Raw genomic sequence first — 14,317 nt, 5'->3', positions numbered from 1 at the left:
TGAGCTGTATGGCAATGGTTTTACTACTCACAGGTCAGTGGATAAGCCCAATTTAAGCTCAATATTAGTCATTTAGCTTAAGTAGATGCATACTGAGTGTAATGGATTATTTAGAAAGATAAGGTTGTATGATTTTTAATATACTCTTTGATTCACGTTACTTGCTAGACTAGATTTGCTAAAATTTTACCGAGGCAACTGCAGACTACACTAAATGCTTGCAAGATAAAGTCTAGCTTGCATCTTGCTGGGAAGGATGGAACTGACTAGGAAAACAATGATGCAAGGCTAACACAGAGACTTTACAGACATGTGCAAAGCGAGGCCTATTTTGCACTTTGCTGAGAAGGAAGGATTTATCCAGACACAACAGCACCTGCAAGGTTATGGACCAAAACCAATGTCTACAACTGAACAAAACAAAGGCCTACGTGGAGTCAGAGAAAAAAGGTCCAATGGGGAGCAAAAGGACCTGGTGGTGAAATATTGCTATTGGACTGAATCACAGTGCAGATGGTCTGTAAAGATATAGAAGTTTGTAGTTTTCTATGCTTGGGGAACCTCTGCGCAGGTACCCAGCTTGAGCCAGCCCTTCTGCTATTCTACTCCATTAAATTTTTTATTTTCTAAGAATTTTGTCACCTGAAATTTTGCTACTGGAGTTCTAAAATACAGACTGGGGAGCAAACAGTTATTAGGGAGAGAACGCCTGAAATTTTGCTTCGAGAACAGGTACAGGCACCTGGAGAGAAGGTAAGCAGCATTTGGCTTGGCAGATTTCCCCCATGCAGTAAAAAATTGAGTGAACCTGCCACCGAACTCTTTTAAGTTGCGCTTCTCTTTAAGAAATCTAAATATTGTTCTGAAGTAAGCAGAACCCTAAAATTCCTCCCCTGTGACACTGGGGCATGAAGCAGGTAGTTGCGTTAAGCCAACAAGAGAGTGCCCCATGGCTCTCCTGGGAGCTACACACCCCACTCTCTGTGGCTAAGGTAAGAGGACAGCACCCTTCAAACCTGTCCCCAGCTGTGGTCAGACCCTGGGCATGGGACGTGGTGGCATTGCACTATAGATTCATAGAATCACAGAATGTCCTGAGCTGGAAGGGACCCAGAAGGATCATCGAGTCCAACTCCTGTCCCTGCACAGGACAACCCCACAGGTCACACCATGTGTCTGAGGCCTTGTCCAGTCTCTGCTTGAACACTGTCAGGCTTGGGGCTGTGACACCTCCCTGGGGAGCCTGTTCCAGTGTCCACCACCCTCTGGGGGAAGAACCTTTTCCTAATGTCCAACCTAAACCTCCTCTGGCACATCTTCCTGCCATTCCCTCGGGTTCTGTCACTGGTCACCAGAGAGAAGAGCTCAGGGCCTGCCCCTCCTCCTCCCCTTGTGAGGCAGCTGTAGCCCCGTGAGGTCTCCCCTCAGTCTCCTCCAGGCTCAACAAACCCAGTGACTTTAGCTGCTCCTCATGCGGCTTCCCCTCTAAACCCTTCAGCAAATTCATGGCCCTCTTACAGACACCCTCCAGTAGCTTTATGTCCTTTTTATCCTGTGTTGCCCAGAAGGGCACCCAGTGCTCCAGGCGAGGCCGCACCAGTGCAGAGCAGAGCGGGACAATCCCCTCCCTGCCCGGCTGGCCATGCTGGGCTGGATGCACCCAGGACACGGGTGGGCCTCTTGGCTGCCAGGGCACACTGCTGGCTCGTGTTCAACTTGCCATCGACCAGAACCCCCAAACCTGTAGCAGGCTTGTTGCTCTGAGCAGTGAAGTGCCAAGGGCACAGAGGCAGCCCTGCTCTCTGCAGAAAGGAGCATGAGTTCCCATCTGCTTTGGGTGTTCACCTGTTTTTTGATGAAGGAGCCACTGCACACAGAGGGAGGCAGGAAATCTGTACAAGCCAAAGTCTGCCACTGGGCTCTCCCTTCTTTTCTTCCCATTTTGAAATCAGGGGACTGGAGTGCTCCTGCCATTCATCTTCCCTCTCACCTGCTCCCGGGGCTGCCATGCTCCATGCAGTTTCTTCAAGTGCTGTCATCCCCGCAGCATCCGAGTGCCTTCCAGTAGGGCATTACGCGAAGCGACTAACATCTGTCACATGTGGCTCATTCTTTCCCTCAATCAGCCTCAATCAGCTTTTCCGCAGGCAGCACTTCCTATCTGCAAATAACAGCCATCACAGGGGCTGGCAGGATGGATGCTCTCTTCTCTGCATCTCCTTTCCTGGCTTTATTCTGATTTTCTCCTGTTTCTTTTCATTACCTTTTGTTTTCTTCCTGCTCACCACCACCACTACCATTATATGCCTTTGTCTTCCATGTCCCCAATGAATCTTCACTTCTCTTTTTCCCTATCCCTTTCCTTCATCTGTTTTCTCTTTCTTCTATTTCCCTCCACAACCACCCTCGTCTTCCCCTCTTCCCACCACGCTGATACCCCTTTACCCACCACCTTCCCCATGTCCAGTGCTAGGACAGCTAGGTGCAGGGCTGGCCACTGCCTCCACTCCAGGTTGTGTTGTTGTGGTAGGAGAAACCTCACAGCCTACTATGTCCCACCAGTCCCTGGGATTTCTTCATTCAGTCAGTGCCCTCCATACACTGGTTCAAACTAAAGGCATATGGGGGAAAGACAGCCAGGTATGGTCTCATACATGAGGTTCTACCCACCATCTCAGGAGCAGACTGTGATTAGGAAGCAGAAGACTGTTTGCACCCATGGCCTGCTCATGCCATGCTGGTGGCTTTTGACAAGCGTCCTTGGACCCAGTGTCTTGTTCTTGTTGTCTGTAAAATGGGAACAGTGCTACTGACTGCTTGGGCTCAGTGTTTGAGGGCATATTACTCTCAGGGTAGGATGAAACCCTGAGGGCAGAAAGCAGATCCCAAGCTCCTGTCTGCCCATGACTGGGATAACATCATGGGTGTCCGAGTCAAGCTAACTCAAATTTGATCTCCCGTTCCAACCAAAGCAAATGCCTCACTCGCTTTCCCTACCTTTGAGATAGAAAACAACATCTGAATTAAACATGAGAGTGGAGGTGCCCTCCCTGGTCATCAAGTTCAATTTCTTGCTACGGGCGGACGAGGTGCCATTATAATCCCTTTCACAAATGTGTTGAGTTGGATGTTAGAAACAGGGACTTATTATCCCTCCCCTACAAAACAGCTGATGCTTCAGAATTTAGATGTGTGAGAAAGGAGCACAAGGTGCTTTTTTTCTCAGCTGAAATTTCCGCTATAAGGGAGACAATTTACTGGAAAACTCCAACATTCTGCTCGTACTAAGCAGTCAGAAAAGTCTGGATTTGAGATGCAGGTCACTTTATTAAAAAAATAGTCATATAGGCGTACACAGAAATACTTATTTGAGAGTAATCTGTACAGTTTTTCTATAATATTACCTTAGATGGACAAATATCAAGAGAGAGCCTATTTACTGGCAGATGCTTTTAACAAGAGCATCGCCTACATAGCCCTCTCATTTAGCAGAGACATTTGATCCCACACCTGCTCGGCTCCAATCTATTACACAGCATCTTAGCACTGGCTGCAGTTTTTGCAGACTGAAGTTTGCTTGCTTGTACTGACTTTAACCAATGGTCAGCCAAGAGGAGACAGTTTTAGAAAATCAAAACATTTTGTGATTACATTTTGCCTCTTCATTTTAAATGTTGTCTTGCTTCCAAACTTGCTTGTATCTCCTCCTCTGTGAAGGTGCTGAGTAAGAAGCCCTGCTTGCTGGGCTGAGCCTGAAGGGCATATCCCTTCCCTCTCCTTCAGTTTTTGATTATGGATGGTGAATCAGTGAAAACGGAAATATTCCTACAGCTCTAACCTTTGCTTCCAGGCCATATATGCTGAAATGCAGATTCCTGGCCTGTACTATAGCTCTGCACTGTGCTCCCACAATCAATGTGAGTGGTTGTACGTTGTTTCCCATCCCATCTCATCCAGTGGATATAACCACAATCAGTCTGCACTTGATGTGCTTCAGGATGCTGGCACCAGGACCAAAAGACAGGTTTGAGTGTGCCTGTTTCTGACCTACTCAACATTTGCAATGAATTCACACCCAGGAAAATCCCATCTCTGTCATTTAGGGCTGATGAAGACATGGCACAAGTCATCTCCTGCTGACATGGAGCAGCATCCTTGAGCCAACTGCAGATGGTGGGAAGCAGCCCCCAGCCAGCTGAGGGATGCAGCTCTGAGGTGCAGCACGTGTCATTGCTGCTTTCTGGCACAGGGGCTGCCTGCCCGAGGAGGATGCCCAGAGGTACCGAGGGGGTCAGAGGTGCCTTCCTCTGACAGCCAGCATCTTCCCCCTTGTTCACACTCAGCTCCAGGCAGCTGGCTTCTTGCCCAGAGCTGGTTTCTTGCAAGCCCTGGGCCAGCTGGTGGTGAGTGGGGATCAGCAGAAAAGCAATATACAGTCTTCGTGTTTTGGCATAAAATTCCTGGTGCCTCTTCAGCTCGGCCGCTAGCAAGCACACAGGTGGTAAGGAGGAGTGGGACACCCCCTGGGAGCTAAGGCTCCTTTTGGGCAGGTACCACTCCCAGCACCACCACGAGCCAGGTTCGCTTGGGGACATGCCAAAAGGCAGTGGGAACAGCTCGGTTTCCTCTTGTTCTTCCCTTCTCTGATGAGGTTGTGCTGCTGCTGAATTCAAGGTGTTGCCTTGGCTGGCACAGATACTATCTCAATGGAAAGGCTGTTTCTTGCCGCTCAGTGAGCTCACCTTACCAGGCAGTTAAGATTTGTCTTTACTTGCGCTTTGTCATCTCAGCAGTGGTGCAAGGTGGTGGGAGCCAGCTGCTCTGCTGTCAAAGGTGGTGGCACTCCTCCCGTAGTCATTTAGGCTAAATCCGAAAAGGTGTGTGAGAGATGCTGTACCACATGCCCTCCCTGCACCCTCCTCATAAGGAATCCTTCTCAATAGAAAAAGCCCAAGGGATGTAAGGAGAGCTGGGAGGCAGCTGATCTCTGCCTTTCCCAGGAGCTGGGAGTCGGGACTGTCACAGCCTGATCCATCTCATGCCGCTTGTGAAAGACGATGTAAACCCTCCGCTCTTACAGAGTTAGACTGCCGCAGAGCGGGGACCTGGGAGGGCAGAATGGGGCTTAGCGCGCTGAATTACACTGCCAGCACCATGCTCTCAGCATGACAGGCAAAGGGACTCACTCTTACGCCTGGTTTCCCTCCTCGGGAGAAGAAAGGAGTGTCAGGAAAGGAAATCAGGGTTAATCCAGGCAGCCGGCTCAATGGCTGGCACGAGTACGCGTCTGTCCTTTGTACTGTCAGCTTGCAGCAATATCACACTCGTGCAGAGGGTGTTGCTCTGGGGCATCAGTGTAGAAAGAGCCAATCAAACCCTATTTATCGGCTTTGCCTTCTCAAAGGCCAAGCTGACGCAGCACTGGATTTTTATTTTACTGGTTTAACACCAGGATTTATGGGTCGTATCCAACCGCACATTGCAGGGCACCATCTAAATAAGTATTTGTTATGTCGGAAGGGGTCTGGAAGGCAAGTGGTGTGCTTAGCGCCATGTAGCCCCTTGTCCTTAAGTCAGCTGCACACAGGCAGCCCAGCTGTCACCAGGAGAGCTCACCCCTCAATTTTACATTGCTATGGACAGGCTGGTGAGCAATCTCTGCCAGGGACACACATCCATCAAGTCAGCAGCTGGCAGGCTGCTCTCCCTGTGAATGCTGTGCCTTGAGGCACTCAGGGCTTCGTTGGGAACCTGAAGCTGTACACAGACCTGTTCCTGCCCAGCCTCAGGCACTCCGCATCCGTGGCAGCAATATGAACCGTCCATGGTTAATGCCGCTTAAAAATGCGTCGTGTTTCCAAGGCTGCACAGGGAACACAGCTTGTGCATGAGCCATTGCTTCCTCCGACTGTGCTCCAAGGAAGCGCTTAACCACCTTTAGTCTGCCAGGCAGGGAGCCGCTCCTGGAGGAAAATGAGAATGGGGCAAAAAAGAGACTTGGGCAAGGCTGATACAACTGGCTTGGGGGGTGGTATTTTGATGCCTGACACATAGGCTGCTGATGCAGTTCTTCAGCTACTCGGCATTATCTGCTGTGCATCCCAGCCTTCTCACTGCCGACAGATGATACGTCCCTCGGCCATCAGGCAGGCAGAAGATGAGAATTGTCTTATTGCTTTTGATATATTCCCATAATAGGATTCAGTGGAGCCTTTGCTGGGGAAGAACTGGTGGTTCACATTTCTGCTCTCTTCTTTGTTTGTTCTACTTAATCAGCATTAGGAGAGGAGCTAAATTTCTCTCCCTCTCCCTATGTTCCTTGTGCAACTTTGAATTGCTGCATTTTCTCTATGTACAGGGTATAGTGGAAAGCAGAAGTGAAGACCTCTATGCTAATCTCACAGTGAAGAAGACAGGAGCACAAGAAATTCCTGCCTTAAAATAAAAATATCCCTCTCCTTTCAGCCACAAAATTTCAATAAATTACTGCTCCAGCTTTCTGTGCCTACTTCTTCATTTCTGCTCTGTTATTTACTGACCTAGACCATCATGGGACGATGAGGTATTTTATGTATTGAGGTTCATTTCTTTGCACAGATATGCATCTCTTTCCTTTATTCCACACTGCCCCTTTTTTATACCCCTAAAGCTCTCTGTTCTCTCACTAATAAGAAATCTCACATCAGACGTTTGCCTTTCAGCCTTCGGTTACATCTCGCATCATCTCTGACTTCAATGACATGTCTCAAACGCGACGCAGGACGGATTCTGTCTGAACCAGAGGAAATCAGGTGCGATATCACGGTGGGCTCCCCTGGTGCCTCGATCCGCTGCTCAGGCTGCACCCCTGAGTCAGAGCCCAGGGAAAGGGCAGGAGCAATTCATTAAAAACCCACCGCCATGCTCTGGCGCGCAAGCCTGAATGAATGTCACCGTTTTCATTACGGAAAAAGAGAGACCAAAGAGAAAACGTGACAAAGTACATCGCCTGGCTGTTGATCTTTAAGCAACAGTGTGATTAGCAGCATCTTCCCTTTACATTTCAAAGCGCTGGAGCACAATGGCAGGGAGATAAACATCCAGAGGTGCTGCCTGCTGAAAGGCATCTTTCTGACAGCGCATAACTGCTCTCCTGCCTCCCTCACCAGAAAGAACATGAGGTTTTAGTCAACGATGAAAGAGAAAAAGCCACACTTTATCTACGGTAAACAGTTGCCTATTTGTATTTGTTCTTCCCCTAGTGAGTTCCATCTTTGAAACGGCGGTCCCTTGCCATGCTTGTGTCAGCCGGGAGGCTGAAGCCATTCTCCCACAGACTTACAGGGCCCTGACTCCTTCTCTGAGGCAGCTGCAACTGCTGGGAAAAATAAAACATTCCCAGTTTGTCTCTTCACCTGTGCTTTTCTCTCATCCATCTCCCAGGAAGAGGCCGAACCTGCTCCCACGAGGCGGCCAAATGCCAATAACGAAGTCTGCACCCTTCGCACTTTCCAATCAAGAAAACACAGCCCAGCTCCCTTGCTTAAGAGTTATTTGCTGTGACAGCAGCATAAGCTTAGACAGGATTAAAAAAGAAAAAAAATAAATAGGAAAAAAGAGAAAAACCTTTCCTGCTTCTGAAATTACTTGCAAAGTCACCTTTTTAATGCTAACACAAAATGCGCTCAGCCACTGATTTCAGCAGACCATATGCTGCCACTGCTGCTGGCCAGGTCCTAAGGGATGAATTTTTTTCCTCTTCAGCAAGCCTCCAGAAATGTCATAGAAATTTATATGCTTATTCACAGAGCCAATAAAGCAGAAAACCGGTGTTTCAGCTATTTTTGTTTTGTTTTGCAGATGGACAGTAAAAGACATAAATCTCCATCCCACCACCTTAGCACCCTGCTTGGCTCCCTCTTTTGTGCCGAACCACCAGCCCAGCAGGACTTGCCCGTGGCCCAAAAACCAGCCCTCCTCTTCACTTAAAGAGAAGCAGCAAAATGAAGCAGCAGGAATCTCCCACAACATTGCTGGTGCCTCGGACTGCTGAGCTCAGGCATAATTTTCCACGCAGCCACCAAGGCGGGACAGCTTTTTTTTTTCAACATCTTTGATGGAGGAAAAAAGCAATCTGCACGCCCTGGGGCTGTCCCTGTTTCTACCCTCCCTGTGTCAGCTCTGACAAAACACACTCTGTCCTCCCATGACGTTATCTGATGTATGCCCCGATTTACAGCGCTGTGCTGCTCACCTCCATAAATCAGGGCAGAGCCCCGGGGGGAGCCTGGCTGGCCCCCTTCTGAAATGCATGTGGGTTGCAGACCTGGGTGATATTTTAGAGAAGTTTGACGTTTAACCTCAGGAAAAGCCATATGCAAAGGGGCGGGGGGGACGGTGGCTAAATCTCCCTCCCAGCTATATTTGCAGTCACGGTGCAGGATGGAGCTTGAAGCCCATTGGAAAACTTGCCTTTCACGGCACATCACCAGGGAAATTTAGGATTAGTGACCAAGGCCTGTTGGTTTGCTGACTGAAGGAGGCGGCAGGAGGGCTCACGGCTGAGAGCAGGAGGTGGTTTTATTTCAGCGGATGGCCCTGCACTTCCCAAGGGAATTGTCCTGGGAGTCATCCCCTCTCTGTCCCAGCATTTCCCCCACTGTTGTTGTTTCCTTTTCCAGGCAGGGCAAGCCTGGGTCCCACTCCAAACCCACCAGCATCAACCCCAGTGACCCTCCATCAATGCCAGAGGGGCCCATTGCGCGCCGCTCCAGGGGAGCTGTGTCATGCTGGGGAGAAGAGAAATTAGGAATAAACCCAAATCCAGCGGGAAGAGAGAATTGCACCTCTGTGCCTCATGCAAGGAGCTCGACTGTTTACTCAGGTCATCATCCTGGCTAATAACGGCAGGCTAAATATTTAGCTAAGATCTTAACAATAGTGAGGAGCTCAGCAGAAGGAAGCCAGCAGAAAGCAGGCGCTTTCCCTCCAAAGTCTGTTTTCTCCTTATTTAAAAAGGAGGAAATAGGTCAGCTGTCGTAGCCGCCAAGGTCAGAAGCTCAATTTGTATTTCGGAGCCCAGGAAAGGTGAATGCACCAGAGCTACATCCCTGATGGAAACAATCACTCATTCTAATAAGGCTGGCAGAGGCTGGAGCCTGCCTTGTTCAGATACAATTATTACAGCCCGGGTGTCAGATTACTGAATCTGTTAGCCGGGAATCAGCTGTTATTTCAGAGCAAGGCAGCTATCCTGCAAACAGTTGTGATGGACGTCATGCGTGACGCCTGGGTTCTGCTTACCCCGCTGGTACAGAGAGGCAGGAGGGGGCCAGGACTACCTACACCGCTAAAGGAAAAGCCCGTGGCAGTGACCTCTGGACGCAGCCACATCTATCAGATCATGACAGCAGCATTCAGATGACTGGGGAACATCGTGACCAAAGGACTCGATTTTCTGAGAACGGAGATCCTGAACTTGTTATAAATGCAGCACACAGGCTGCCTGTGTCCGGAGAGAGCCGGGGTGAGGACCTGGTGCCAGTGTGCATTTTCTGCCCCAGAATAGTTTGGGAAAGTCTGAATGGGGAAGGAGGGAAGCGATGCTCGAGTCAGTGGGGAGCTCTTTGTGCAGGAGCTAAAATAAGAACCACCTGTACCCAAGAAGAAAGACAAATTGCTGGTTAACAGAGCATTCCCACCCCAAAGCACAGCTTAAAAAACTATCTGTGCTACTTCAGCAAGAACAAGAGCCGTGCCTGCATGGTTCTGGTGGGGTCTCCCTTGGAGCAAGCCCAGCCATCCTCAGACCCAGCACGGAGCAGGCAGCTCCCAGGCCCGCCCCCTGCCCTGCGTCTCTTCCTGGCAACAGGCAGTTTTACTAATGATGCCTTTTTTATCTGTCCCCCACTGTGGACAGGATCATCTTCTGCGCTGCATTGTGAGAAATGAATGGTCACAAAACATTTTAGCTCCACCCCCCAACACTGCTGGTTCAGAGAGGCATATCCAAGCTCCCTGGCTCTGTCCCACTAACACACAGAGGCTAGGCGTTGTAAAATGTGATTTTTTTATGCTTCTCGGTCCCCATCTTCATTTTAAGCACTCTTTTCATATATTGGTGAACACGGTATTTTCTACACAACCCAAACGCTCACTCAGTGAACCCCAGTGTCCTCCAGGAGGAGCACAGGGAGCAGGAAGGTGACAGGAGGGACAAGTAGTGTCAGAGGCTTGGGGCTGTATGTGCTAATTGTCATTTGGGTGGTTTTGCCCTGTTAATTCTCCATAGAATCATAGAATCACTTTGATTGGAAGAGACCCTCAGGATCATTGAGTCCAACCATAGTATCACCACTGATATAACAAGGTCAAAATAAAAATGCAGTATTACACTGAGTATTTAGATGGTTTTGCGATGTTCTGACTTCATTAAAGTGAAAGTTTTGAGAGAGCCACCTATTTAATATATGTGAGATGAAGCCTTCCAATATTAATAAAATCAGGAAGGTCTCATCTTGTCAAATACGTCTTTGCACCACTGCTCTTTTGTTTTATTAACATGAGAAAGTGCTCATCAAATCTAGAGGCCAGCTTTATGGGAGGTTTCCCACAAGTCTGGGACAAGAGCAGCATGAATCATACAGTGCAAGGAGACTGTAGGTGCCTGTGAAGGACCACCACAGTGAGGGCAAGGCCACAGGGTGCAATCTGTTCAGTTATGAAATGCAGACATGAGCAAGGGAAACAGGATCTCCAGTTAGGTTAATGGTGAGGAGTCTGTCCGAGGATAAAGTTGCTCCACCTACTGACAGAGTGATTATGGGCCATCGCAACATCCCCTGATAACTGGGAATGGCACATCAGGTCTGTCTGTGGAGGTCATTTCATTATGAGCATGAGCAACTGTTTCTTGGAACATCTTGTTTTGACACCAGCAGAGGAGAAGACAATTTTCAGGTTAGTGAGACATGATCATTGGGTGTTGATAGAAATCCTACACCACCTCCTAGACTTGGCAAGGGAGAGCTGTGTGCAGGTGTGGCTTCTCAGGAACTGCCCCAGAGGCAATCCCATTTGGCAATGGGCTTATTTGAAGTTCAGCATCACGATAGGAGAAGTTGTCAGCAGCAGGCTGAGAACCAGGGATGAGTGGAAGAAACTGTGGCAGCGGAGCAGACAGTTTTGGCACCTTCCTAAAAATCCTGGCATCCCTATAAGAAGTGCATCAGGTCAGAGAGGCCAGAGCAGTGTCTTCTGGGTCAGCATTGCCACCCTACTATGCATTGCTCAGAATGCACATCCCCCACACCTCCAAGCCTGGCTGGACACCAACATTGCCTGGTGGAAGCAGTGTGGGTTATGAGGTCCAAGAGGAAAATGTCCTGCTCAGAAGGCGTGTGCAGCTCTGAACCACCGAACAGGCAATTAACAAAGGCACTACCACAGCAGAGCAGATCCTTTTAGCATTTACCTTAGAGGACAAAGCAGCCAAAGGTGCAGAGGGCAAAGGGTGGGATTTGGGACATAACTCCAGGCACAGGCCATGGGGAGGTGGGAGACAGAATACCCCAGATCCGCGGCAGATTCTTCTGCCTTAAGCCCAAACAAACTTCATGAAACTGACTGCAGCAGCCTTTCCTTCTGGTGACCAGCAGGCATTCATCTCACCAAAGGGAAAATGGAGCCAGGAATTTAAACCAAAGAGGCTGGCAAAGCAGGAGGCCCTGGCCCCACAGGTTTAGCTGCTCAGAACACATTGCAAAGGCAGCAACAGGACCCTGACAAAGCAGGGTAAAGCTCTTTCTCCTGCTGCATTTGCACACAGGAAGGGAAATGCCAGAAAGTGCAAGACCAGGGCTTGCAGGAACTTTTCTTTATTAGAGCAACAGCTCCCCGGATGAAGAGACCCTTGAGTGGTCTGCAGAGAGTGCCACGCTGTGCACCACTTGTCCATCCAGCGGAACAGTGCAACTCCTCATCTTGGCGAGGTGGGGTGCTTTGGGGATAATGAACCATTCTACATTACTGTGCCCATCAGGGAAAGTTTTCTCCCCAGCCCGAGCACTTAGCTGTTGGCTTGTGTCCTGAAGCACGAGGGCTAATATCCCTGGCACATTTTTACCATAGAAATGAAAGAGAGAGGGTATTTTTCGATTCAATAGGAAACAAGTGAATAATAATTCTGTGAAGCCATGTAGTGGAAAGAGAGAATTTGAGCGCAACAAGAAACAGGATTTTAAAATTTCATCTGCACAGCAGAAGGTCCTGCCAATTGAACCGTTTCCAGTAAACAATCTGCTAAGTCTGACAGTTTGAAGGAATACCAGACTGCCAGGAGTGAATAGCCTGGGATTTTTAAGAGGTTTATTTTTCATTCGAACACTTTTGTTTGTGAGCAACAGCTTAAAAACCAAAATGCATGTGCAGCAGCGTTAGCAGCCAGGCAGAGGGTTTCCCTGCCAGCCAGGCCCCCAGAAGGAGTAGAAGCAAAGGGCTGTGCTGGTGACCCGACCTGCTTTGGGCTGCCCGGTGTGCCAGGCCACGGCACTGTGCTTTTGGATCTGCACCAGCCCACCTCGTACCGCTGCAAAAGGCTGCTGTGCACCGGGAGAGCCCCTGCAGTGCTCCTGCACTCCCACAGAGAGGTTTGGGTTGAGCCCAGCTCCTGTCCCCACTTTCTGCTGCCTCCCAGGCCAGAGCATCAGCTGTCTTTGTCCAGGTGGTGGTCCCCAGCAGGATGCCAAGTGCATCTGACTGGGATTTGGGGACAGGAGGGGACGCAGGGGTCTGGCTGGAGGCCAGGGCTTGCGATCGCAGGACTGGCGCAAGCATGGCAAGAGGCTGATGCTCCGTGTAGCTCAGGGTGGAGAGCACCCCTCTGACGTGGCTGAGGAGGGACATGCAGCCATGGCATGCCGCAGGCGCTGCCTTCTCCCGGTGCAGGGGAGCTTTGCTTCTCCACTGAGAGCATGGAGATGAGGAGGTGTTTTACCACCAGGTATCTAACCTAGGCAGGACTTCCCCTGCTCAGGTTAAGCCAGCGGCAGGGGTTAAGGGGTTGGGTTTCCGTGAGGGACGAAGTCAGCAATGGTTTTCTGTGCACAGTTCCATGACGGCTAGCTCTAGGAAAAGGGCAGCTGATGAGAGAGGAGGTGCTAGCTGGGGCTATGTGGGAATTGTCTGGAAATGCACTGTGTGTGACAGGAGGTGCACTGTCAGCACCTTCCATGCACACAGCATCCAAAATCAGGGACTCTTTTGAAGGTACGGTGATACCCATCTCACAGTTAGGATTCGGACCCAGACACGGAACAGGATGGGATTGTTTTGGGCCTGCAAATATTGATGTCTCGAACCTTTTCTCCCTCTCAGCAAAGAAAGAGGAAAAAGGTCTTGAGGAGAGTTGCAGACCCAACTGGGACTAAGAAAACAGCTCGAAGCCTTTTTTCCCAGTTCAGACCAGAGGCTCAAATCCATGAGGGGATGGACCAGCCTGTCTTGTTTTGGGGCAGGATCCTCACATTCAGTCTAGACCTACAAGACTTTTTTCTGATAAAAAGTTTCATCCTGAGCTGGTAAATCCCCAGGGGACTTCTCAGATTTTAGCACCTAACAGCTCCTGACAAACACCACTCGTGCAGGGGAGAAGTGACTCTTGTGGTGCACAGCCTGTGACACCCTTCTCTTGCAGACCATGTAAAACATTTTGTGTACGGCTCAACCTCTGTTTGAAAATAGCCCATTTCTTCATCTCTCCACTGCTCCTACTTGGAGGCTGCTCTAGACTCCCTCAGCTTTTCTACCTGCACTCTTTTTTAGAGGGATTTCTAATTGGATAAACAAGGAATTCCTTAATCCTGTTCCTGTCTCTGTGATAACGCTGTAACATGCTCCTTTCACTAGAGCAGAAAATCGCTGGGTCATGAGAATTGTCACCCTACTTTTTCCAAATGCAGTTTAATAATTATCCCCCTAAAATTCAGGGTGCAGAAGGGGTCTGGCAATCATTCGCATTTCTGAGAATTAAATGGAAAAAGACAAGCTTAGTGCAAGCCAGCACTGGAGAATGTGTAGCCTGCGCAAGCAGAGATGGCTGAATGCAGAAGAGGTTAACAGCATTGCAACAGACGCTTGGAAACACAGCCCTGTTTTTTTGGTGGGCAAATCTCCAAGTCCAGAACATGTCTGACATGTAGGGATATGTGGGCCGTGTGCTCTTTTTTGTGTGGCAAAAGCTGGCTTTGAAAGCTCCAGGGTTTGCTGTCAGTGCCACTGTTGCTTATCACCAGGAGAGCCTAGCTGCAGCTCACCTGGGTTTGGTGTTGGAATGGACCAA

Source organism: Caloenas nicobarica, chromosome 1 (genome assembly GCF_036013445.1).
Source record: "Caloenas nicobarica isolate bCalNic1 chromosome 1, bCalNic1.hap1, whole genome shotgun sequence".
NCBI lineage: Eukaryota > Metazoa > Chordata > Aves > Columbiformes > Columbidae > Caloenas > Caloenas nicobarica.
Note: the sequence above shows the minus strand (reverse complement) of the source record.